The sequence below is a fragment of the Macrotis lagotis genome, chromosome 2 (genome assembly GCF_037893015.1).
Source record: "Macrotis lagotis isolate mMagLag1 chromosome 2, bilby.v1.9.chrom.fasta, whole genome shotgun sequence".
Taxonomy (NCBI): domain Eukaryota; kingdom Metazoa; phylum Chordata; class Mammalia; order Peramelemorphia; family Peramelidae; genus Macrotis; species Macrotis lagotis.
In genome coordinates, this window is record NC_133659.1 from 112,693,982 (window position 1) to 112,718,544 (window position 24,563).

General features: G+C 34.6%; 1 protein-coding gene and 1 pseudogene across 1 annotated transcript in view; one reads left to right on the forward strand and one right to left on the reverse strand.

Annotated features, from left to right (window-relative positions):
• The window catches only part of KCNH1 (potassium voltage-gated channel subfamily H member 1), a 543,149-nt gene that overhangs the window by 414,982 nt on the left and 103,604 nt on the right, over nucleotides 1-24,563 (reverse strand). The gene's annotated exons all lie outside the window — the stretch shown is intronic.
• Nucleotides 10,343-11,631, forward strand: LOC141510843 (OCIA domain-containing protein 1 pseudogene; annotated as a pseudogene).

Sequence of the window (24,563 nt, forward strand, 5' to 3'; positions counted from 1 at the left end):
TAGGATTTGAACCCAGGTGCTCAGAGCACCTTTTCCCCACTATCACAACAATGGATATAAGAGCATTTTGAAAGCCATAAAGTGGTATAATTTAGCCACTTAATTTGAATATAGAATAAAGGCCTAAATCTGCTTGTTTTCATGTTTTTAAATATATTCTTTGTCATATTTTTATACTAGTAATCTCTTTCTTCATAGAAATAAAACAATGACTTTCTTTTATAACAAAAAAAGGTGAATGACCCAGCCTTCACACATCTCAGAAACTGATTTTGGAGGTCATATATTCCATGTAAGTTTGTATGGTGGGACCACCTATTCTGTCACTGAACAAATAAGAAAACAGTACCAACTCAGTTCTCCATTGCCTTTAAATGCCCTATAAATGGATAGCAGTAGATGTTGCTCTGACCTGTGTCCACCATAAGTATATGCGAAAACAATATCTCAGTCCTCTATAACCTCAGAATATCCAAGTACATAGGGGCTTCCATTGACAGATAGAGCCTTTGACTAATATCTATTTCTCCTTTCATCATCACTGGAGGAAGGAAATAAAACTTCAACTCCAGCCCTTGCTAAGGAAGATACTTCATATCCCAGGCCAAGGGAAAAAAATTCTATACTCTACATTGCAGGCACAAGCCTTCCAGAAACAAATTTATTAATTGAACTAAATCTCAACACTTCTATTTAGGGAAAGAGGTCCAAAAATAGATTGAATTTCCTTTTGCCTTTAAAAATCTTTTCCCTACATATCATTTTAACACTACAATTTAAAACAATTCTAAATATATATATATATATATGCATATATAAATGTATATATATGTATCTCAATTTTCAATGCAATTTATAACATTTTTCAAGCAAGAATAAAATTCTACAGTCATGATGAAGTAAGGGTTTCAAGGCTGAGTAATAGTTTCAGAACTAGAGTAACTTAGAATGTGAGTATACCTTTATAGAGCAGAGGTTCTAAACCTGGGGTCTATGAAATTGTTTTTTAAAATATTTTGATAAATATATTTCTTTTTTTAAAAGCTTTTTTTGCAAGGCAATGGGGTTAAGTGGCTTGCCCAAAGCCACATAGCTAGGTAATTATTAAGTATCTGAGACCGGATTTGAACCCAGGTACTCCTGACTCCAAGGCCGGTGCTTTATCCACTACGCCACCTAGACGCCCCTGATAAATATATTTCAATGTATGCCAAGTAACTCTCCCATTTCCATCAGCAGCTCTGATTGGTTTGGATTCCACAGAACATCATTAGGTACTACCTGATCTAACCCTGTCTTCTACTTTTCAGCTTGCTTTTGTATAATGTCTTCTAACATTAGATTGCAAACTCCTTGAGAGCAGGGACTGTCTTCCTATCCTTAGCCTTACAAGGTCTGAGATATGGTGGTGTCTAATAACTGCTAATTGAATTAATTGAATATAATTGGTTTCTTCTGTAATCCTATATTTTTATTTCATTCATTTAAAAACATTCTGAGGAATCCATAGGTTCCACTGGAATGTCAAAGGAATTTATAAAATAAAAACATTCAGCTCTAGAGAATAATTTTCCTAAAACCATTCAATCTCTCATCATTCCCACCAAAGATTCTCCTTTCTACTTGGTTAAAAATGAACTCAAGAGATACTTCTATTCTTTAATTTAATCAAAAACTGCTTTTCTTTAGTCTAATCATTATCTTAATCACTTCCTAGAAGAGCCCTTCATGAGCAAAGAGTGAGAGACCAAGGAATGGGTTAGAAACTGATTAGCCATTAAACAATGATGTAAAAAGATTTCAGTGTGGGCAGTTTTTTTAATTGATAGTTAGACTGATAGGGTTTCTCATTCAAAAAGAACAAAGAACTTCAGATTAAAGTTATAACATTATTTTAATATAGTCCAAAACAGACATAGAGGGGATCTTAGTGTACTTCCACAATCCTTTTCACCAGACTAAAGTGGACAGAGCATTTATAACACTCAGAGTCAAAAAGGCCTGAGTTTAAATGTTGCCTCAGACACTTACTAGCTATTTAGTCACTATCCCCGAGTATCACTTTCCTCATCTAAAAATAGGAACTACTTCACAAAGTTACTGTAAGCATCAGATGAGATTTTATATGTAAAGTATTTTGCAAGCCTTAAAGCACATGTAAACTATTCTTATTAAAAGAGTAATTCCTCATCTCTCTATAACTATCAGGACCTCAGATAACAGGAATGAATGCACACTTCACATAAAGGATTGTGTGTTATCCTCTGCCACATTAGGAAGTTGCAAAGGATCTGGTTCTTATAAATTCATTCAGTCCTTGGTTACCTCATTCCTAGATATTTATCAACCTAAGAGTGGAGTCAAACTCTTAGCTAGAGTAACCTTCTCTAGGGTCTGGAAACCTACTCTTCCTCATCACAGAAGCTTTGAATTAGAAAAGATAATCATGTAGTATGTGGAGAAAAATGGAGGCAGGAATGTGTCAGTGTGTGTGTGTGTGTGTGTGTGTGTGTGTATATATATATATATATATATGTACATATACATATACATATACATGTATATGTATATATATATATATAGAGAGAGAGAGAGGTAGAGATAGATTAGATATAGATATAGATATAGATTAGATAGATATAGATATAGATATAGATGATATAGATATAGATATGGGGGGTATACCACCTTCTCTCTGAGAATGAAGGACAAAAACCATTGTGAACATGAGTATGTCATTTAATTTCTCAGTATGCAAACAACTCCTTAAGATCATACTTCTAGCCAAGGGGTCAGATTGTATTAAAGAAGGGAATTTCCATCCCCTTAGGGGTTCCCTAAATTTATGAATCTATGAAGTCATTGGTTCAGATCACAAAAAGAAGTTGTATTTGATAGATGTGAATTTCTGGTCACTAAGAAGATGTACTCTATAAGAGATTATACTTACTCAATGCTTTATGAGTTAAAATTAACTAGGTGTCACAATGAATAGAGTGTTGATTCTGGAGTTCAAAAGGCCTGAGACTAAATCTGGCCTCATAAACTTATCTGCATGATGTTGGGCAAGTCACTTAACTCCTGTTTTCCTCAGTTTCCTTATCTGTAAAATTCAAATACTAATAGAACCTATCTCTCAGGACTCTTGTGAAAATCAAATGAGATAATCATAATGTACTTAGCAAGTGGAACATAGCAAAATTTTATATAAAGGATTACTTTTATGATGTAATTACTTTTATGATGATGATGATGATGATGATGAGGCAGGACAAGCATTATTCTATCTTTCATATGAGGAAACTGATGTTCAAGAGAAGTTAACAGGGCAACAATCAGGCACAATTTGGAGGTATCTGTGACAGAATTCCACCTGTATCTTGAGAAAGAATTGTGGAGTTTGAACAAAGACCAAGGACTATTAAGGACTATGATTTCTCTCTCATCACATTGAACTTAAATCAATGCATACTATGGGAATGATGTAAAGACTAGCAAACTGCCGTCTGTGGAGAGTGGGGGAGGGAAGTGAGAGTGGGGGAAAAGTTGTAAAACTAAAAATAAATAAAACCTTTCTAAAATTTAAAAAAAGAAAAATAAAATAATAAATAGTATCTATCTAAAACCATCAATAACTATTATATTTAATGGTAATAAACTCAGAGCATTTCCAATAAATTCAGGAGTGAAACAAGGATGCCCATTATCACCATTACTATTCACTATAGTATTAGAAATGCTAGCATTAACAGTAAGAGAAGAAGAAGAAATTGAAGGAATCAGAATTGGCAATGAAGAAGCAAAACTTTCATTCTTTGCATATGAAATGATGGTATACCTAGAGATCCTTAGAAAATCATCTAAAAAAACTCCTTGAAACAATGAACAAATTCAGTAAAGTAGCAAGATATAAAATAAACCGACATAAAATCATCTGCATTTCTATATATGAACCATAAAATCCAAAAAGAAGAGATAGAGAAATTCCATTTAATATAACTGTAGATAACATCAAATATTTGAAAATCTACCTCCCAAGATAAACCCAGAAATTTTATGAACACAATTATAAAGCTCTCCTCACCCAAATAAAGTCAGATGTAAATAATTGGCAAAATGTCAAATACTCATGGATAGATTGAGCTAATATAATAAAAATGACAATTCTACCCAAGTTAAATTAGTTATTTAGTGCCATAACAATCAAACTATCAAATAATTACTTTACCAATCTAGAAAAAATAGTAACAAAATTTATCTATAGCAACAAAAAAGCAAGAATAGCATGGAACTGATGAAAAAAAGTAAAGAAAGGTGGCCTAGCTCTACCAGATCTCAAACTATAGTATAAAGCAGCAGTCATCACAACTGACTGGTACTGGTTAAGAAATAGAATAATGGATCAGTGGATTAGGACAGGTTCAAAAGAAACTGTAGTAAATGACTATAGCAATCTACTATTTGATAAACCCAAAGACATCTGCCTCTGGGATAGGAACTCACTATCTGACAAAAATTGTTGGGGAAACTGGAAAACAGCATGGCAAAAATTAGGCATAGATCCACATCTCACACCCTATACCAAAATAAGATCAAAACAGGTACAGGATTTAGACATAAAGAGCAATACCATAGATAAATTATTAGACCAAAATATATTCTATCTACCTGATCTATGGAAAATGGATAAACTTATGACCAACAAGAATTAGAGAAGATTATAAACTGCAAAATGAATGATTTTGACTATATTAAATTTAAAAGGTTTTGCACTAATAAAATCAATGCTGCCAAAATTAAAAGAAAAGTAGAAAGCTGGGAAACCATCTTCACAACCAAGAGTTCTGATAACAGTCTTATTTCTAAAATATATAGAGAGAATTGCATCAAATTTATAAGGTCACAAGTCATTCCCCAATTGATAATTGGTCAAAGTTTTCAATGAAGAAATTAAAGCTATATATAATCATATTAAAAAATGCCCCAAATCACTATTGATTAGAGAAATGCAAATTAAAACAACAATGAGGTATCATCTCACACCTATTAGATTAGCTCACATGAGGAAAAAGGGAAGATGATCAATGTTGGAGAGACTGTTTGAGGATTGGGACATTGATGCATTGCTGGTGGTGTTGTGAATGGATTCAACCTTTCTGGAGAGCAATCTGGAACTATGCCCAAAGAGCAATGAAATACAGCAATTCCAATTCTAGGACTATATCCAGAAGAAATTGGAAAAAATGGGAAAAGTTCCAAAATACTCATAGTAGCTTTTTTTTGTTAGCGACAGAGAATTGGAAATTGAGGGGATGCCCATCAATTGGGGGAATATCTAAACAAGTTATGGGAAGCATGAAATGGCTTACAGGATGTGATGCTGAGCAAATGGAGTAGAGCCAAGAGAACAATGTACACAGCAATTACACTATAAGATGAACAACCTTGATGGATGCAATTCCTCCCAACAGTCCAAAGAGTTAGGACAACTGTATTTGACTGGTTGTGGATAATATTATCCCCAACCAGAGGAAGCAAAACAAAACAAAACAAAAAAAAACAAACCCAACCCTTTGGAATCTGATGAACACTTCATAAAAATTATCTCTTATGTATCTCTTTTAATCCTAATTCCTTGTGACAAAATTACTAATTTGTAAATTTGTTCAATAAAAGATGTATGTAAAATGCTAAAAAATAGAGATAGAGAAGTTAACAGATGTGCCTAGTCACATAGCTAGCAAATGACAACCCTTGGACTTGAACCTTGGACTCTGAATCTACTGTTCTTTCAGTATATCATTCCTTCCATGAAATTGAATTTGAACTAGACTTTTATAGTTTAAATCAATGGTTCTCAACTTGTGAGCTCAAGACCTCTGGGAGTCTTTAAGCTGCTCAAGAATCTATATGCATGGGGCAGCTGGGTGGTACAGTGGATAGAGCGCCAGCCCTGGAGTTGGGAGTGCCTGGGTTCAGGTCCAGTCTCAGACACTTGGTGATTGCCTAGTTGTGTGGCCTTTGGCAGGGCACTTGGCCCCAACGCCTAGGAAAAAAAACTAAAAAAAAAAGAAATCTATATGCACAATCTACATTATTATTTTTATCGTTACTTAGTCCAACAAAACATTCAGTATGACTCAGTATAATAAATAAGCAAGCACCTTTTGCAGAATGAGTAAAAACTGTCTCATGCATGTGCTGCTATTTTTCAAATGAAGGTGATTTAATTTGATTAATAAAACAAATTCAATTAAAAGCACTGAATTTATAGTAGCTTTTTGTTATTTTTTTATATTAAATTGTACCTAGTCTCATATGGAAGTCCATGAAATTTTTTGATATATGGGCTCACAAGTGTCCCTTCACTTCTAATCCATCCTCAAAAAAGATCCCAAAGTGAGATTTTTCTAAAATTCAGACTGAACCATGTCACCTACTATCCCTTATCTATTCAAAAAATTCCAGTGCCTTTCTATTATCCTTTATTTATAAATTCCTCCATTTGGCATTTAAAGTTCCTCACAACATGGCTCTTCCTATTTCTCTAACCATTACTCCCTCCTCAACATATGCCATAGTCATATTGGCTCTACTTCCATCCTTCAATTTCTGTGCCTTTATACAGGCTATCAACTATGTCTTGAATGCTTCCCTCCTTAACTGTACCATTGGAAAGAAATCTATAAGTATTGTAATGGAGAGAGCATGGGTCTAGAATCAGGAAGACTCATCTTCATAAGTTCAAATCTACCCTCAGATACTTATTAACCATGTGATCCTAGGCAAATCACTTAACCTTGAACTGGAGTCGGAAATGGCAAACCATTTTAGGATCTTTGCCAAGAAAATACTAAATGAGGTCATAAAGTGATGATCAACAAAAAACCTTGAAATCTCTGGTTTCCTTCAAAACTCAGCCTATTGACTGATGCTGAAGAATGCTCAACAGAGAATTCTGTATGTTGTCCAATGTGCAATAATGAGACACAAAAGTTTCCTGAGAAACGAACTAACAATATCAACTGAGCAAGCTCCCCTCAAGAGAAATGGAGGAATAAATCGAGAGAGAGAAGGATTAGACGATAATATATCTGTATTATATATATGTATATATATATATATATAAAATACATATATGTGTGTGTGTATTGATGCAAAAGTGAGCAAAGATCATTCACTTGTGGCTCAACCTATCCATCAATCAATAAGCATTTATTAATCACCAGTTATGTTCCAGGCACTATGTCTATGAGCAGTCAACTCTCATTTATTCCCATAAATTCTATCCCTAAGTAGAAAATTTCCAATCCTTAGATCTAATACTAACCTATCTCCTAAACTTTAATCTTACATCACTATCTGCTTCCTGAACAACTCTTCCTCAATGTGCCACTGATAATTAAAATTTAATTATATCTAAAACAGAATAATCTTCTCCCATAAATCCCCATCTCTTCCAAATTTCCCTATTATTGTTGAAATACAACCATCCTCTCATTCACCAAATTCATAAACTTGGAGTCATACTTTTTATTTTATTTTATTTTTTTCCAATCACATGTAGACAGTTTTCAACATTCATTAAGATTATGAGTTGCACAGTTTTCTACCTCCTTCCCTTCCCTCCCCAATCCCCTTGACATCAAATAATCTGATATTAATATGCTTCTACAATCATGTTAAATATATTTCCCTATTAATCATGCTGTGAAAGAAGAATCAGAACAAAAGGGAAAAACCATGAGAAAGAAAAAACATAAAACAAATTTTAAAAAGTGAAAATAATATGCTTTGGTCTGAATTCAGACACCAGGATGTATATGATATTTTTTTCCATAGGTCTTTTAGAATTAACGATTGTACTCCTAAGAAGAGCTAAGTCTATCATAGTTGATCATCATACAATATTGCTAGTAATGTGTACAATGTTCTCCTGGTTCTGCTCACTTCACTCAGCATAGGTTTACATAAGTTTTTCCAGAGTGTTCCCAAAATCCACCTGTTCATGATTTCTTATAAAGCTATAGTTTTCCATTAGAGTCATACTTGGTTCATTTCTCTTCCCCATTCTCTTATCTACTAAGTTGCAAAGTCCTGCATAGTCCCCTTCACCAAGGTTTTCACAATCAATCCTGTTCTTTGGTCACAACCTGTTTTAGGTACTTACCACTTTTCTCATAGACTATTGAAATAGCTTCCCAATTGGTGGCTTTTCCTTCAGTCTCTTCCTTCTCCCATATTCCAAAATAATTTTACTAAGGCATAGGTCTGGCTACATCCAGTCCCCCATATAAAAATCTCAATTGGCTTCCTAATGCTGTAAAAAATAATATAAACTCACCTAAGTGACATTTAAGGCCCTCTAACAATCTTTTAAGAAGAATCTCCTTGGGGGCGGCTAGGTGGCGCAGTGGATAACACACGGCCCTGGAGTCAGGAGTACCTGGGTTCAAATCCGGTCTCAGACACTTAATAATTACCTAGCAGTGTGGCCTTGGGCAAGCCACTTAACCCCATTTGCCTTGCAAAAACCTAAAAAAAAGAAATAAGAATCTCCTTGACTCCCCCCACCTACCCCATCACAAAAAATCTTCAAATAAAGGTTAGATGACCACTTGTTGATGAAGTGGTATAGAAAATTCTTACTCAGTTATAGTTTGAATTAGAAAGTCTCTAAAGTCTTTAAGTTGGGGGTCAGAGAAGAGAAAGGTGGTAGAAAGAAAGGGGGAGAGAGAGAAAGACAGAGGTCATATTGTTAAAGAAGTAAAATTAGAACTAAATAATAGATATAGAAATACACACATATAGCACATTTTATTTCTAAACTTTGTATAAAATAATAGATAGACTGATAGATTCATACAAATCATAAAACAAAACTGTTATATTATGAACCCATCTAAGAGGAGTTTGGGCAGCATACAGAGATATGCAAAAAGATCAGCAACTGAGGCAAAAGAAGTCAATAGTGAAACAGTCAGAAAGCTTTCCCTATATCTTTTTCTACAAAGCACAGAAATGAATAAAGTTCTGCCAAGATTGGAAAAAAAAAACAAAGAGATGAACACCAAAGGCTGTATTTCTTCAAGGTCTACATTTGGTAACAGCAGTTCCATGGTCCATGGTATGAGTCATAGAATATGATAAATGAATCATTTCCTCCTCATATCATAGCTACATGATGAAACTCATCATGATGAATAAAAGAACTAGTTGGTCCTTTGGCCTTCTTAATGACACAGTGGGGGTGACTCTACAGTTAATTCAAGTGATTGTAGAGAAATTGGTCATTAAACTACTTTCATCCTTTTGTCATATCTCTTATGCCCTCCATACCTCTGCTAGAAAAAAATTCCCAAACAAAAATGATTCAGGGAATACACACAGATGCCCTTCCAATATAAAAAATAACACAATCTGAACCTTGGTTCTCTTTCCTGATGATATCTATGCTCAAGTTGCCAAAGCCACAGCTGCAAGGAAGAAATGGAAATAATGATTCTTTACAATTCAGGAAAATCCTGAAACACACACACCCTGAAACAAAAAAAAAGGTAGAATTATTACCAAAAAAAGATAGAATTAGCCCCAAATTGTTCCATTTCCCACTTTACTTTCAAAGCAGTGACTGGAATTAAGGGTATAGAAACAGAAACTAGTCCTAGGAAAGAAAGACAATATTCCTAAGCAGGAGGGTCATGGAAAAAAAGATGCCAAATTAAACTCACACCAGTTCTCAAAGACTAACTTGAGAGGCAACTAGATAAAAAGAAAAAAAGAAAAATTCAATTCTAGGAAAGAGCCTTAGACTAGCAGTCAGGAGACCCAATTTTGAATTCTAGCTCTTCCATTAAGAAGTTCTTAAATGACACTAAGTGAGTCATCTCTTGAGTTTTAATTTCCTCATCTATAAAGTAATCCCAGCTCACATCCATAAGCATTTAAATGTGTAAGGTAGGATTTCCTCATAACCAAATGATTTATTTATTTTTTAATCTTAAATTTTTAAAATTTTTCCCAATTACATGAAAAGAGAATTTTCAATAGTAGTTTTTGTAAAATTTTCTCCCTGTCTTTCCAAGTCAGCAAGCAATCTGAGATAAGTTATACATGCACAGTTATGTTCAACATATTTCCATTTTTTTGTCAGAAGAATCAGAGCAAAAGGGAAAAGCCATGACTGAAAAGCACTGAGACTGAAACTCACTCTTCTAATGAAAGGTCCATATCTACTCTTTGGTTCAAGGATGTCAAGAGGTTCAAGTGCTTTACCCAAGGAAACAGCCAATTTGGGTCACTATGGTTCTTCTAAATTTGTGTTTTCCAATTCACAGGAAAAATGAATGAAAGGACCAATTGTGGGACAGAGTAAAATATGGAAGTTTACCATCACTCCCTAGCATAGGAATGGATTAGATTTCAACAGAGGAGAAAAGAAGAATATTCACTGAGTATTGTGAAGAAGCGAGAGAGCTTCTGGTACAAATCTGTGCCCTTTCCTGCACCAAGGGTGTTATTGTGGTGTTGATAAGTCAGGGATTAATCGCTAAAGGATTTTTTTTCCAGTTAGCCTAAGTATGGTTCTATCTCTAAACTTTACTTGCTTAGGTAATAGGATACTTTGCTGGAAAAAATTTTCCTTTGTGAAAACATGCCAAGAAAAATTTAAACAGCTTGAAAATTGCCCTCTTGGAGAAAATCTGTATCTGATATAAGGACATCAACTTTCATCACCTGGGTATTTTTCACTGAAGTCAGAATTTGAATCAAATATGTCTGCACATTAGAATATCTCTCACATCTGAAAAAGGTACATAAGGGAGCTCTTTTCCTCCTTACAAACGAAGCCTCTTCAGTACTTCCATGAATTAATTACCTCCTACTGGTATTACTAACTATATGGCCCAAGGGCCTGATAAAATTGTGGGGAAAAGTCCAAAGAGAAAAGTTGCTACATATGAAGCATTAAGGAGTAAAAATAGAGAAATAAATGAAAAAAGTCTGTCAGAAAAAGTGACACCCTTCTCAAGTCTATGTAAGAAAGAATATCTAAAAAAATGGAAAATAAACTAATAGCAGATACTTAGGATACATGAAAAATTGAACTATCTACTGAAGAGTTGAGTCTACTGAAAAGAATTTCAGCTAACTAGCAATATCTAGGTGATCATAAAGCCTGCAAAGGTTGAAACAGTCTCTATAAGTATATTCAAAAGAAGAAAACAGTTTAACAGAATGTTTAAAAATTTATTATGGCTTTTAAAGTTAATATATTTTATCAGGGTACATTGATTAGGAAAACAAATGCATTAAGTTCATGATTTTATTGAATTTATGAAGTCATTTCAAGCTTAAAGTTAAAATATCAAAAGATTCTGATTCACCAGAATAGGCAGATTAAGCACTTTCTATATGTTGTCAGAGCAATCCAAAGTGTTAAGTACTAAAACCTTAAGTAAAAAAAAAAATTCTTTTATCCCTAAAAGATTTGCCTTGACTTCATGTATATATTGTCAATTAAAGTTGAAAACAATATCAAAATAGTAAAGGACTGAGAGTCTCATTTCCAATTAGCCTGAGAAATTTTGAGAGTATACTATGTTTGTCTTTATAGCAAATACCAAGTGAGCAGTTAAGTATGCAAAATTAAAAAAAAAAAACAGCTGCTCTCCCCTCCTAGAGAGGTTAAAGAGCTGGAAGAAGGTCTCACTACTGTTTAGGTTACAAGGAAAAATAAAGTATACTTGAAAGAATTGAAGAGTTTTGTGGAGATAAAAGAAGAGAAAGATGAAGAGACAGGGGAATCCTGTCCTATTTTAGCAGGTGGGAGAGTGGGAGAATGTGAGAGAGAGTAGGAGGAGAAAGATCACTGAAGCACTGGAGCTGTTAGAGACATTTAAGTCTCTTCCTTTAATCCAGAGAGTGGGAGGTATGTGCAGTCTGGCTTCCGACCTCATCTTTCAACTGAGAATGCTCTTTCAAAGTTTCCAATCATCTCCTAATTGCCAAATCTAATAAATGGGTTTTTTTTAAAATCCTCATCTTTCTTGACCTCTCTGAAACTTCTGATGCTATCAGTAACCCTCTTCTGAACACGCTCTTAAGGTTTCGTGACACTGCTCTCTCCTGGTTCTCCTCCTACCTACCTGACTGCTTCTTCACTGTCTCCTTTCTTGCAGCTTCATTCATGCTACATCTACCAATAGAGGAGGGGCCCCCATCCTGGATACCTCTCTTCTCTATATATACTGTTTATTTGGTGATCTCATCAACTTCCAAGGATTCACTTATCATCTTTATGCAGATGATTTTCAAATCTACTCATTCAACTATAACTTTTCTTCTAGTCACCATTCTCACATCTCCAACTGTCTTTTAACTATCTCAAACTGCATGTCCCATAGACATGGGACTCATATCTCATCATGTAGAAAACTGAGCTCATTATCTTTCCCCATAATCCCTTTTCATAATTTCCCTGTTGCTGTCAGGGGTACACCATCCTCCCAATTATACAGGTTTATGACCTAGCTGTGATCTCAAACTTCTTATCCTCTATCTTACCCCCACCCAAATCCAATCAGTAGTCAAGTCCTCTTTACCTTTACTTTTAACTTTACCTCTCATATATTCTTCTTTTGTCAATGTCACCACCCTGGTTGGGTCCTTATCACCTAATGCCTGGACTTCTAAAATAATCTGTTACTTGGTCTCCCTGACTCAAGTCACTTCAACTCCAATTCATCCTCCATTTGGCTGTCAAATTCATCTTCCTAAAGAACAAGTCTGACCATTTCATTCCTCTATTCAAAAAAATTTAATGGCTCTCTAATACCTCCAGAATCTAATATAAAATCCTCTGTTTAGTAAGGCCTTCCTTAACCCAGTCCCTTGTTATTATTCCGATCTCTCATATCTTTCTCCCTTCCATGTACTCTTCAACTAAGGAATGCCTAAGGAGCTATTTGTCAATCTGACAATCAAGAGATTTACTGCTTTCCTAGGGTTCTTTCCATTTCCCTTCTCTTAAGGAGATATCTGGGGGAAAGCTGAGGGTAATTTGTAAGACCTAGGCCTACTGCTCCTGAAAAGAAGTTAGGAGGAGAGATTGAAAGAGATAAAATGTTTCTCTAGGGTCCAAATTGTTCAGTGGGAATTGCAGACTTGATTAAGCATGGAGAGATAGAGACAGCAGGAATATATTCTCCAGAATCTAGCAAAGAGGGAAAACTGAGACCTGTTTGAGAAATTCAACAGAGATGTTTTAATAGCTGTCTAAAAAGATACTTTGTGAGCGGCTAGGTGGCACAGTGGATAAAGCACCGGCCTTGGAGTCAGAAGTACCTGAGTTCAAATTCAGCCTCAGACACTTAATAATTACCTAGCTGTGTGGCCTTGGGCGAGTCACTTAACTCCATTTGCCTTGCAAAAATCTAAAAAAAAAGATACTTTGTGTTTAGGGGTAATACTTGGAACTTGAATATTTAGCAAATGTGAGAAGAATATTTCTATATGGTAATGTCCTTTTTCAATGTGTACATTTAGGTTGCTTAGACAGAAAAGAACATTTGTGTAAGAAAAGCTGATAAAAATCAACTTGAGAAAAAATAGTCTGTCAGATAAAATGTTGAGAAGAAGCACAGACTGTTTTATGAACCAGACAGAGAACTCTTTAGATGAAGAAAGGAATTATTTGACTTTTCATTAAGTGAAGTGGAGGCACTCACTGCCCCTAAAGGTGGAAAAGAAGGTGGAACATGAACAACTAGTATAATTGCTCAGTAGTTATCATAAAATGTATACATAGTTACATACAGGTAACTTCTATGGAAGGAGAACTGAATAGAGAAGAAGACTGAATCAAAAGAGAAGCAAAATAGTTTCACAGCCTATGCTAGCATTAGAGGACACCAGCAGGGGAGTAGTAGAGTTCTCATAAGAGAGCATTAAGAGAGCAATGAAGTACACAAAATCACAGTGGAGGAGCAAATCTCAGTAATTCCTCTTGTTGGGGCATCCATTCATGATAGTTTAGATGTACACACTGAGGAGACAGTGTGGAAGGACATCACTTTACTGTCTATGGACTCATATCTCATTTCATTACTAAGTGAATAAACTGTATTCTATAGTCATGTAACAAGTCCAAGTGCATACAAGAGAAATTGTTACCACTGGTGAAATCTCAGATTCTTAAAAAAAGACTTCAGGTCTTTGCTGAGTGGTTCAATAATACAAATAAGTGAGGTCCTTAAAGTACACCTAGGTCTTTAGACCAAGAGGAAGCATCTAAGAGAAGGAGTACACTGGAAAGATAATTTTTTATGAAAAAATCCAAAGAGAAAGCCAAAGAGAAAGAGAAGAAAGAATTGATAGAATTGATAACATTTGTGTGAATGTCATTGAAAGGGGAAACCAAAGTCCTATTATTAAGGGAATACAGAAGAAACCATCTGGACTATCAAAACAGAAAAAAAGAATTAGACTAGAGTTCCAGAAGTAAATAGTTAAACTGGCAAAGAAAGATGGTATGGCAGTGATGACAGATCAACCATCCAGACATTTCTACTTTAAAAAAAATGATAATTTTTAAAATTTACATTTAATGATAATCTCATTCTTCAAAAACTGGGGTGACAAGTGTCAGAAGGAGATGTACAAGAATATTTTCAAGATCTCTCTGAATAATTTGGAACATGGGAGATGCTGACTAACCAGGATGTCATGTCCACATCAAAGAAGGTGCTGTACTCTACAAACCAAGCATAATTGCAATAGGTTAAAAAACAGACAAAAATATGTGATATATGCAAATTAAGAGACATCACTTCAAATGTTTGTATGGACTATCTGTGCTCAAACTGAAGTAGAATCTATAGTCAGATATGTTGTACCTCAACTGCAACACAGTAATCTCATTTTGTTCCTCTTTGATAATGATACCCATTATCATATTACTATTAAATATAGTATTGGAAATGCTAGCAGTAGCAATAAGAGAAGAAAAAGAAATTGAAGGAAATCAGAATTGGCAATGAGGAAGCAAAATTTTCACTCTTTGCAGATGATATATGATGTTATACCTAGAGAATATGAGAAAATCATCTAAAGAACTCCTTGAAATAATTAACAAATTCAGCAAAGGAGCAGGATATAAAATAAACCCACATAAATCAACAACATTTCTGCATATAAACAACAAAGCCCAAGAACAAGAGATAGAAAGAGAAATTCCATTTAAAATTACTGTCAACAACATCAAATACTTAGGAATCTACCTCCCAAGATAAACCCAGAAACTGTATGAGCAAACCTCTCCTCACCCAAATAGTCAGATCCAAATATTTGGGAAAATGTCAAATGCTCATGGTTAGGTCGAGCTAATATAATAAAAATGACAATTCTACCCAAATTAAATTACTTATTCTGTGCCATATTAATAAAACCACCAAATAAATACTTTACTGAGGTAGAAAAAAACAGTGACAAAATTCATCTGGAGCAACAGAAAGGCAAAAATAGCAAGGGAACTGATGAAAAAAATGTAAAGGAAGGTGGCCTAGCTCTACCAGATCTCAAATTATACTATAAAGCAGCAGTCATCAAAACTGCCTGGTACTGGTTAAGAAATAGAGTAATGGATCAGTAGATTAGGACAGGTTCAAAAGAAATGACTACAGCAATCTACTATTTTACAAACTCAAAGACATCAGCCTCTGGGATAAAAACTCATTATCTGACAAAAATTGTTGGGGAAACTGGAAAATAGTATGGCAAAAACTAGTCATAGATCCACATCTCACACCCTATACCAAAATAAGTCAAAATAGGCACAGGATTTGGACATAAAGAGCAATATCATAGAAAAATTAATAGATAAAAAACTTCTATCTGATTTATAGAAAAGGGACAAATTTATGACCAAGCAAGAATTAGAGTCCATTATACACTGCAAAATGAATGATTTTGCCTATATTAAATTAAAAAGGGTTTGTACTAATAAAATCAATGCTACCAAAATTAGAAGAAAAGCAGAAAGCTAGGAAACCATCTTCACAACAAGGACTTCTGATAAAGTTCTCATTTCTAAAATATATAGAGAGAGTTGCATCAAATTTATAAGGTCACAAGTCATTCTCCAATTGATAAATGGTCAAAGAATATGAATAGACAATTTTCAAATGAAGAAATTAAAGCTATATATAATATATGAAAAAATGCTCCAAATTATTATTGATTAGAGAAATTAAAATTAAAATAACAATGAGGTATCATCTCACACCTATTAGATTAGCCCATGAGAAAAAGAGAAGATGATCAGTGTTGGAGAGATTGTGGGAGTATTGGGATATTGATGCATTGCTGGTGGAGTTGTGAACAGATCTAACCTTTCTGGAGAGCAATATGGAACTATGCCCAAAGAGCAATAAAACTGTTCATACCCTTTGACCCAGCAATTCTAATTCTAGGACTATATCCAGAAGAAATTGGAAAAAAATGGGAAATGTCCTACAAGTTCCAAAATATTCATAGCAGCTCTTTTTGTAGTGGCAAAGAATTGGAAATTGAGGGAATGCCGATCAATTGGGGAATAGCTAAACAAGTTATGTCACATGGAAATGGAATATTATTGTTCTGTAAGAAACCATGGATGGATGATTGGACTCTAGAGAAGCATGGAGTGACTTGCAGGATCTGATGGTGAACAAAGAGAGCAGAACCAAGAGAAAAATGTGCACATCAATAACATTATGAGATGAACAACTTGATGGACCCAACTCCTCTCGGCAGTCCAGAGAGCTAGGACAACTGCATTAGACTGGTTATGGACTATATTATCCCCAACCAGAGGAAGAAAAACAAATCAAAACAATACACACAGGAAAAAAAATCCCTACTGAATCTGATGAACACTTTATCAAAAGTATCTCTTGCATATCTCTTTCCCTTAATCCTAATTCCTCATGCCAAAAATTACTAATTTGTAAATGTTTGACAAAATATGCATATAAAATCCTAATTTGACTATTCCCTACTGAGGGGCGGGGTGGAAAGGAAGCTTCGATGGAGGGAAATTTTATAACTTGGAAATATGCATGTACAAATGGATGAAAATTTTTAAAAAAGAAAAAAAGAGAATGAGGGACAATAATCCATCAGCCAACTACTCTGATTCTGATTCTGATCAACAGGTCTCTTCCTCTCATTCTACAATTCTTCCATACTAGCCTCCTTGCTTTTCCATATACAACAGCACTCTGTCTTTTATGTCTATGCCTTTGTTTTAGCTGTTCCCCTTGTCCAGAAGGGGGTAGCAAAATGGCACAGTGAATTGGATTCCAGGAAGATCCATCTCTCTGAGTTCAAATTCCAATTCAGACACTTAACAGCTGTAAGACCCTGAACAAGTCATCTAAGCTTGTTGCCTCAGTTTCTCATCTGTAAAATGAGCTGGAGAAGGAAATGGCAAACCATTCAAGTATCTTTGTCAGAAAACCCCAACAAGGTCACAGAGTCAAACATGACTGAAATGACTAAACAACAACTTGTCTAGAATGCTTTCCCTTCTCATTTCTGTCTCTTAGAATTCTTAGTTTCCTTCAAAACTAACTCAACTGAAGGACAACCTTGAGAAGGAGACTTCCTCTTCCTCTCCCCACGTCTGTCCATCCCAGCTGCTAATATTTGCTCTCTCAGATTACTTTTGCTATCTATTTTATGGTATCTTCTTGATACCTATGTTGGTTTAGTTGTCTTCTCAATTTGAATGTAAGCCCCTTGAGGGCAGAGACTATTTCTCTTTTGACTTTGTTTCCTAAGTTCTTAATACACTACTTGTCCCATAGTCGTTACTTATAAATATTTACTAGTAGATTGATGTATGTGTAATAAACACATTATTTATATAATATGATATAAATAAAAGGGAGCTATTAATGTCTTTACTTTTGAATTTATTTTTTCATATGCTATACATATTATCTTATACATACCTGACTGTATCCCAAAACTGAGTATAATGCATAATAAGCATCTAATAAATTTTTGGTGAGTAATTAGTATGTTGCAATAATAAAGTGTTTAAGTACAGGATCTGAAACATAGTAGGTACCTAAGTAGTTGACACATAGTAGGCACTTAATAAGTGCTTGGGCAATTAGGAAGACTCCTCCACTTGAGTTCAAATCTATCCATAAATACTTACTACCTGTGTAACCTTGAGTAAGTCATTTGAGTAAGACTGTTTGTCTTAGTTTCCTCATCCGTAAAATGAGTTATAAAAGGAAATAGCAAACCATTCCAGTAACTTTGCCAAGAAAACCTCCAATGAGGTCACAAAGATTTGGACATGAAGAAACAATCAAACACCATCACTAAGGGTTCATTGATTGATTGATCCATTCATAGTAAATAAGTCTTCTTAGGATCCAGAAATTCTGCCTGTTTGGTCATCACATAATGAAAGTTTTCCATGCTAATTCTTATTGAGCAACTGGAAACATCATTCTGCACTAAATTACACGGATATTTTCATTTCATAGCACCCTGAATCAATATTTCTATATAAACTAATATAGAATTCTTTTCTGGGTAGCCCTGTCCATATTTTAAAGATACAATCCAATTCCACCTCCCAGAGAAAGTAACAAAATAAGATAAAAGAGCACTGTCATATGTACTCCTGCCATTGCCTGGATGAGATTTGCCTTGACAACATTCAATAAGGCAAGTAAGTGGCTTATCACGGTACCCTGAAATGCCCTTGCAGAGGAGAGACTATGCTGTTTCATGACTTGGAAACAGACTTGCTTGCTATGATTAAGAGTGAGGAGTTCCTGCTTTTCAGTTTTTGACTTGTGTCAGGAAAAAATACATTGTAAATTGAAGATCGGTGTGCTCAGTGGAAAAGGTGCCTTCCCTCCTTATAAAGATTACTGATATCAGTCTTAAAGTCTTTTATTTCTACTCAGAGAAGCAGTAGCATCATAAAAGCCTGCTTCAAGACCAAAATGACATGGGTTCAAGTCTTTCCCTTGACATATACAGACCATGTGACCATGATAATTCCCCAAAATTAGTAAATTGCAGAATAATGTCTGAACTGAATTGGGAAAACCTATTTTTTCACAAGGAGCTCCCTCCTCTGATGATTTTTTCTACTAATAAGAACAAAAAAAATTTCATTTAACAGATTTCAAAATACTTTCCTGACATGAGTCCTATAAGTGTACAGAAAATACTACCATCTTCACTTTCAGATGAGGAAAGTCGGTTTAAGAGAGAAGTGTTCAGCAGTTTGCTTATGTGCTGAGTGCTGTTAATTGAAAGCAATAAGAGTTTTGTTTTTAATCTTAGTATTATTTTATTTTTTTCCAATTACATGTAAAGATAGTTTTCAACATAGATTTGGAGAACATTATGAGTTCCATATACTTCTCCCTCCCTCACCTCCCCCTTTCCCAAGTCAGCAAGCAATTTGATATAGGTCATATATGCACATTTCCATATTATTCATGTTGTAAAAGAAAAAATCAAAACAAAAGGAAATACCTTGAGAAAAAAAACAAATTTTTAAAAAAGTGAAAATATTATGTTTTGATCTGTATTAAGATTCCATAGTTCTTTCTCTGAATATGGATGACATTTTTCATCACATCTTTTAGAACTGTCTTTCAGAACTGTCTTTGATCACTGTATTGCTTAGAAGAACTAACCTATCATAGTGAATCTTCACACAATGTTGCTGTTAAAGTGTACAATGTTCTGAGAATAGAGTTTTAATAAGATGAAGTCCCTGCTGTCATGGAGTTTAAAGACTGTATGCCAATTTGGCCTTGGGGTACCCTGATGGTCTAGCAACTCTCTTGCAGTTGAAGGTAGAGGGGGATGCAGAACTCTTCATATCTTCTTCTATTTTCCATTCATTTGCTTTATGCTACTTCTTTTAGGTCCTGGTGCAAAAGGATAACGTGGGTAAAGTCAATGACTTAACCCTTCTGGCAACACTAGCCACTTCTGTTCTGGACTCTGTGGCACTATCTTATATGCTCTAATGATGCTGCTGCTTGGAGAAGCCCAATTCCAAACAAGGTCAAAAAGTCTCAGGTTCATTTTCCTTTCTTTTTTCCAGCACATTCCTGTGGACTATGAATCAGGAAAAAATCAACTAGATATTTATTTTCAAATATTTATTTCTTTTTCATGCTCAGACCATGGTGTATAGCCTTGGGAGTCTGATAGATAGAACCAAAGAAAAAAAATTAAAATTTACCAAATTACTTTTGGTAACCAATTCTTAAACTTCACTGTTGACACTACTTGACAAAGGAGCTCAGGATCAAGTGGGGGGAAATGTTTCTTAAGCCAAAAGATAAGGCTAAAAAGGTTGTTCTCTATTTTGGGGATGAAAGGAAGGAAGGTCTGGTTAAAAGGGATCCTTTACAAATTTTCTTTATTTTAAAATATGGCTATTTTTTAAAGTAAGTTAATTTTTTTTTATTTCTTTGGCTCATAAAAAAATGCCTTTATTATTCAGTAACGTTCAGTAAGTGTTCACCTTTTTAAAAATTTAAAAGTAAAATTTCTTGGATATACTCCCTAATGAAACATTCTCTGCCTGACACAAGGTAAGAGCATAATAATAACTTAATGAATGATTGTATTGATTGTACATACCCATGTCAGTTAATCATTCAACAAGCATTTGTTAAATGTTTACCAGGACTTATGATAAATGCTGGAAATTCAAAGAAAGGCAAAAACACATTCAGGAGTTCACATTCTAATGGAGGGGGGAGAGAAAACAGGCAAAAAAGTGCACATATAAGGCATTTGCAGCATAAAGGGAAAGTCAGCACTCAGAAGAAGATGCTAACAATGCAGTTGGGGATCAGGAAGGGCTTCTTGCATAAGATAGGATTTGACCTGAATCACTGGGGAAGCCAAGAGAAGGGATGGCATTCTAGGCATAGGGACAGCCAGAAAAAAAATTCAGGAAATAAGTATCATATTTTGAGGAATAGCAAAGGGGGAAACTTGATACATACTCAAATGGCAATAATGCATATTAACACATATAGGGGGACTAACAAAATATTATGCCTTCTCCCTTGTTTAAAGTTCCTTTAAACCTTAGTTAAGTTAAAGTTATCACCACTCTTCCTTAATATCACAAGTTTAAAAATCTTCATTCATCTTCACTTCCCATGACTAATCAGTTGCCAGGCCTTGTCAATTCTGCCCCCACAACATATTTTATATCTGTCCCTTTCTCTCTCCATTTGCACAGTAACCTCCTCAGTTCAAGCCCACATAACATCTCACCTGGACTATTTCAATAATCTCCTCCTTGACTTCCTGGCTTCTAGTACCTCCTCTCCCTAAACTATTTTCCATGCCACTGCCAAATTAATTTTACTAAAGCACAGATCTGAATGTATCATTCCTATGCTTAAGTGACATCTTATCACTCTTAAGAGCTTGGCCTTTCCAAATTCCCTTTCCAAATTTCATTTGCATTTCTGTCCTTCAGACAATCTACATTCCTGCCAAATTGATTTAATTGATGTTCTCCAAGTTTTTTATTCCATCTCTAGGCTCTAAGTCCCATGGTTGGAAGGCATTCCCCTTACTTCTACTTTATTAGTCCTTAGATTCTTTAAAGTTCAATTAAAGCATCACTTACCTCAGAAGCCTTTTCTGCACTCTTATTGGAATTAGGTTTTTTTTTTCTTTCTCAAACTATTATACTATATATATATATATATATATATATATATATATATAATATTGTTTTCAAAAATTTTGCAAGCCCCTGTATAAATTATATAAGCTGAGAGGAAATGAATCATTTTCTCTTTGTCTTTATATCTGATGTGCCTAGTAAAATGATTTGAATATACTATGTTTCTTTTGTCTAAAATTATATTTTATTTTTTATATATTTTTATTTTTATGAATTTATTATATATTGTTCCAATTGCATGTAAAAGCAATTATACTTTTTAAATTTTGAATTCCTATTCTCCCCTTTTCTTCTTCTTCTCCCCTTCCTGAGATAAGAAACAATATGATATAGCATAAATATGTACAATCATGTAAAACATATCTCCATATTAGTCATTATGTGAAAGAAAATACAGAAAAGATGGAAAAAAGTGAAAATAGTATGCTTCAAAATACATTCATCAACAACTCCATCAACTTAGAAATCTCATCCATTCTGAAAGAATTTCATTAGTTTGTTCTCTGGTGTGGATAGCATTTTTTCACCAGTTCTTTTGGACTGTTTTAGATCATTGTGTTGCAAAAGAACAGCTAAGTCATTCACAAGTATTGCTGTGTACAATGTTCTCTTGGTTCTACTCACTTTACTTTGCATCAGTTCATAACAGTCTTCCCAAGTTTTTCTGAACCATTCTCTATTCATTTATTCCTTATAGCACAGTAGTATTTCATTACAATTATATACCACAATTTTGGAAATACTGTGTTTCTCCTTCAGTCAGATGCTAAAAAGAAAGGTCAAAACAACTAAGAGGATCAGGAATTCTTGAAGAGGGACACATTCATTTTGATCTTTACAGGATAGATAGAAATTTTAAAAGATAAAAGATAGGGGCAGTTAAATGGCACAGTGGATAGAGCACTGGCCCTGGAATCAGGAGGACCTGAGTTCAAATACGGCCTCAGACACTTAATAATTAACCTAGCTTTGTCACCTTGGGAAACTCACTTAACCCCACTGCCTTGCAAAAAAAAGATAGGTAGAAACTACTATCCTATAAAATAGGAAAACAAATAAAATATTTAAAAAACAGATAATAGAGAGGGTTGGACATTCTAGTCACAAGCAAAGGCAGGAGAGTGATATATAGTACAACAAGTAATAGTTCTGGAATCAGAAGACATAGGTTTGATTCCAACTCGATGATGCTTACCTCTAAGTAGTAACCCAAGTGACCTGGGCAAGTCATTTAATTTCATTGGGTTTCACTATTGTCTACTCATATCTTTAAATAGTTATTAATATTTCTTGATCTCTATAGTTCTGATTAAAAATAAAATAATTCTCCTGTTAGCTTTAACTAAGGAAAGTAGGTTGAGAAATGTGTGTCTCTGTCTCCCCACAGATCCTCTCCTTTTCCAATAGATCAAAGGGAAAATGCCTTGCCTGTAAGATCTATTCAAATGAGCATCTCAAAGGATAGCTTTCAAGTTGTGTATTAGATGAAGAGTCATTCTTGAAAGACAAGAAAACTACTCTGGTTGAATCAGTGACAAACAAATGTATAACCTGATATTCTTTAGGATGGAATTTATATTTCTTGAGTAATATATTTCTAATCAGAAGTTTTCTCTTTCATTAGCTTCTTTTTTTATTAAAGATTTTATTTGAATTTTATGAATTTTCCCCCAATCTTACTTCCCTCTCCCTACACCCCCCACAGAAAACAATTTGTCAGTCTTTACTTTGTTACCATGTTGTACATTGATCCAAATTGAGTGTCATGAGAGAGAAATCATATCCTTAAGGAAGAAACAAAAAGTATAAGAGATAACAAGATCAGACAATAAGATACATGTTTTTTTCCCTAAATTAAAAGGAATAGTCCTTGAACTTTGTTCAAACTGCACAGTTCTTTAACTGGATACAGATGGTATTCTCCATTGCAGAGAGCCCCAGATTTTCCCTGATTGTTACACTGATGGAACGAGCAAGTCCATCGAGGTTGATCAGCACCCTCATGTTGCTGTTATGGTGTACAATGTTTTGTTCTGATCATCTCATTTAGCATCAGTTCATGCAAGTCCCTCCAGGCTTCCCTGAATTCCCAACCCTCCTGGATTCTAATAGAACAATAGTGTTCCATGACATACATGTACCACAATTTGCTAAGCCATTCCCCAATTGAAGGACCTTTGCTTGATTTCCAATTCTTTGCCACAACAAACAGGGCTGCTATGAATATTTTTGTGCAAGTGACGTTTTTATCCTTTTTCATCATCTCTTCTGGATATAGACCCAGCAGTGGTATTGCTGGATCAAAGGATAAGCACATTTTTGTTGCCCTTTGGGCATAGTTCCAAATTTCTCTCCAGAAAGGCTGGATGAGTTCACAGTTCCACCAACAGTGTAATAGTGTCCCAGATTTCCCACAACCCTCCAACAATGATCATTATCCTTTCTGGTCATATTGGCCAGTCTGAGAGGTGTGAGGTGGTAACTCAGAGAAGCTTTAATTTGCATTTCTCTAATAAGTAATTATTTAGAGCAATTTTTCATATGGCTATGGATTGCTTTGATCTCCTCATCTGTAAATTGCCTTTGCATATCCTTTGACCATTTGTCAACTGTGGAATGGCTTTTTTAAAAAAAATATGACTCAGTTCTCTGTATATTTTAGAAATAAGTCCTTTGTCAGAATCATTAGATTTAAAGATTGTTTCCCAATTTACTACATTTCTTTTGATCTTGGTTACAGTGGCTTTATCTGTGCAAAAGCTTTTTAATTTAATGTAATCGAAATCATCTAGTTGGTTTTTGGTGATGGTCTCCA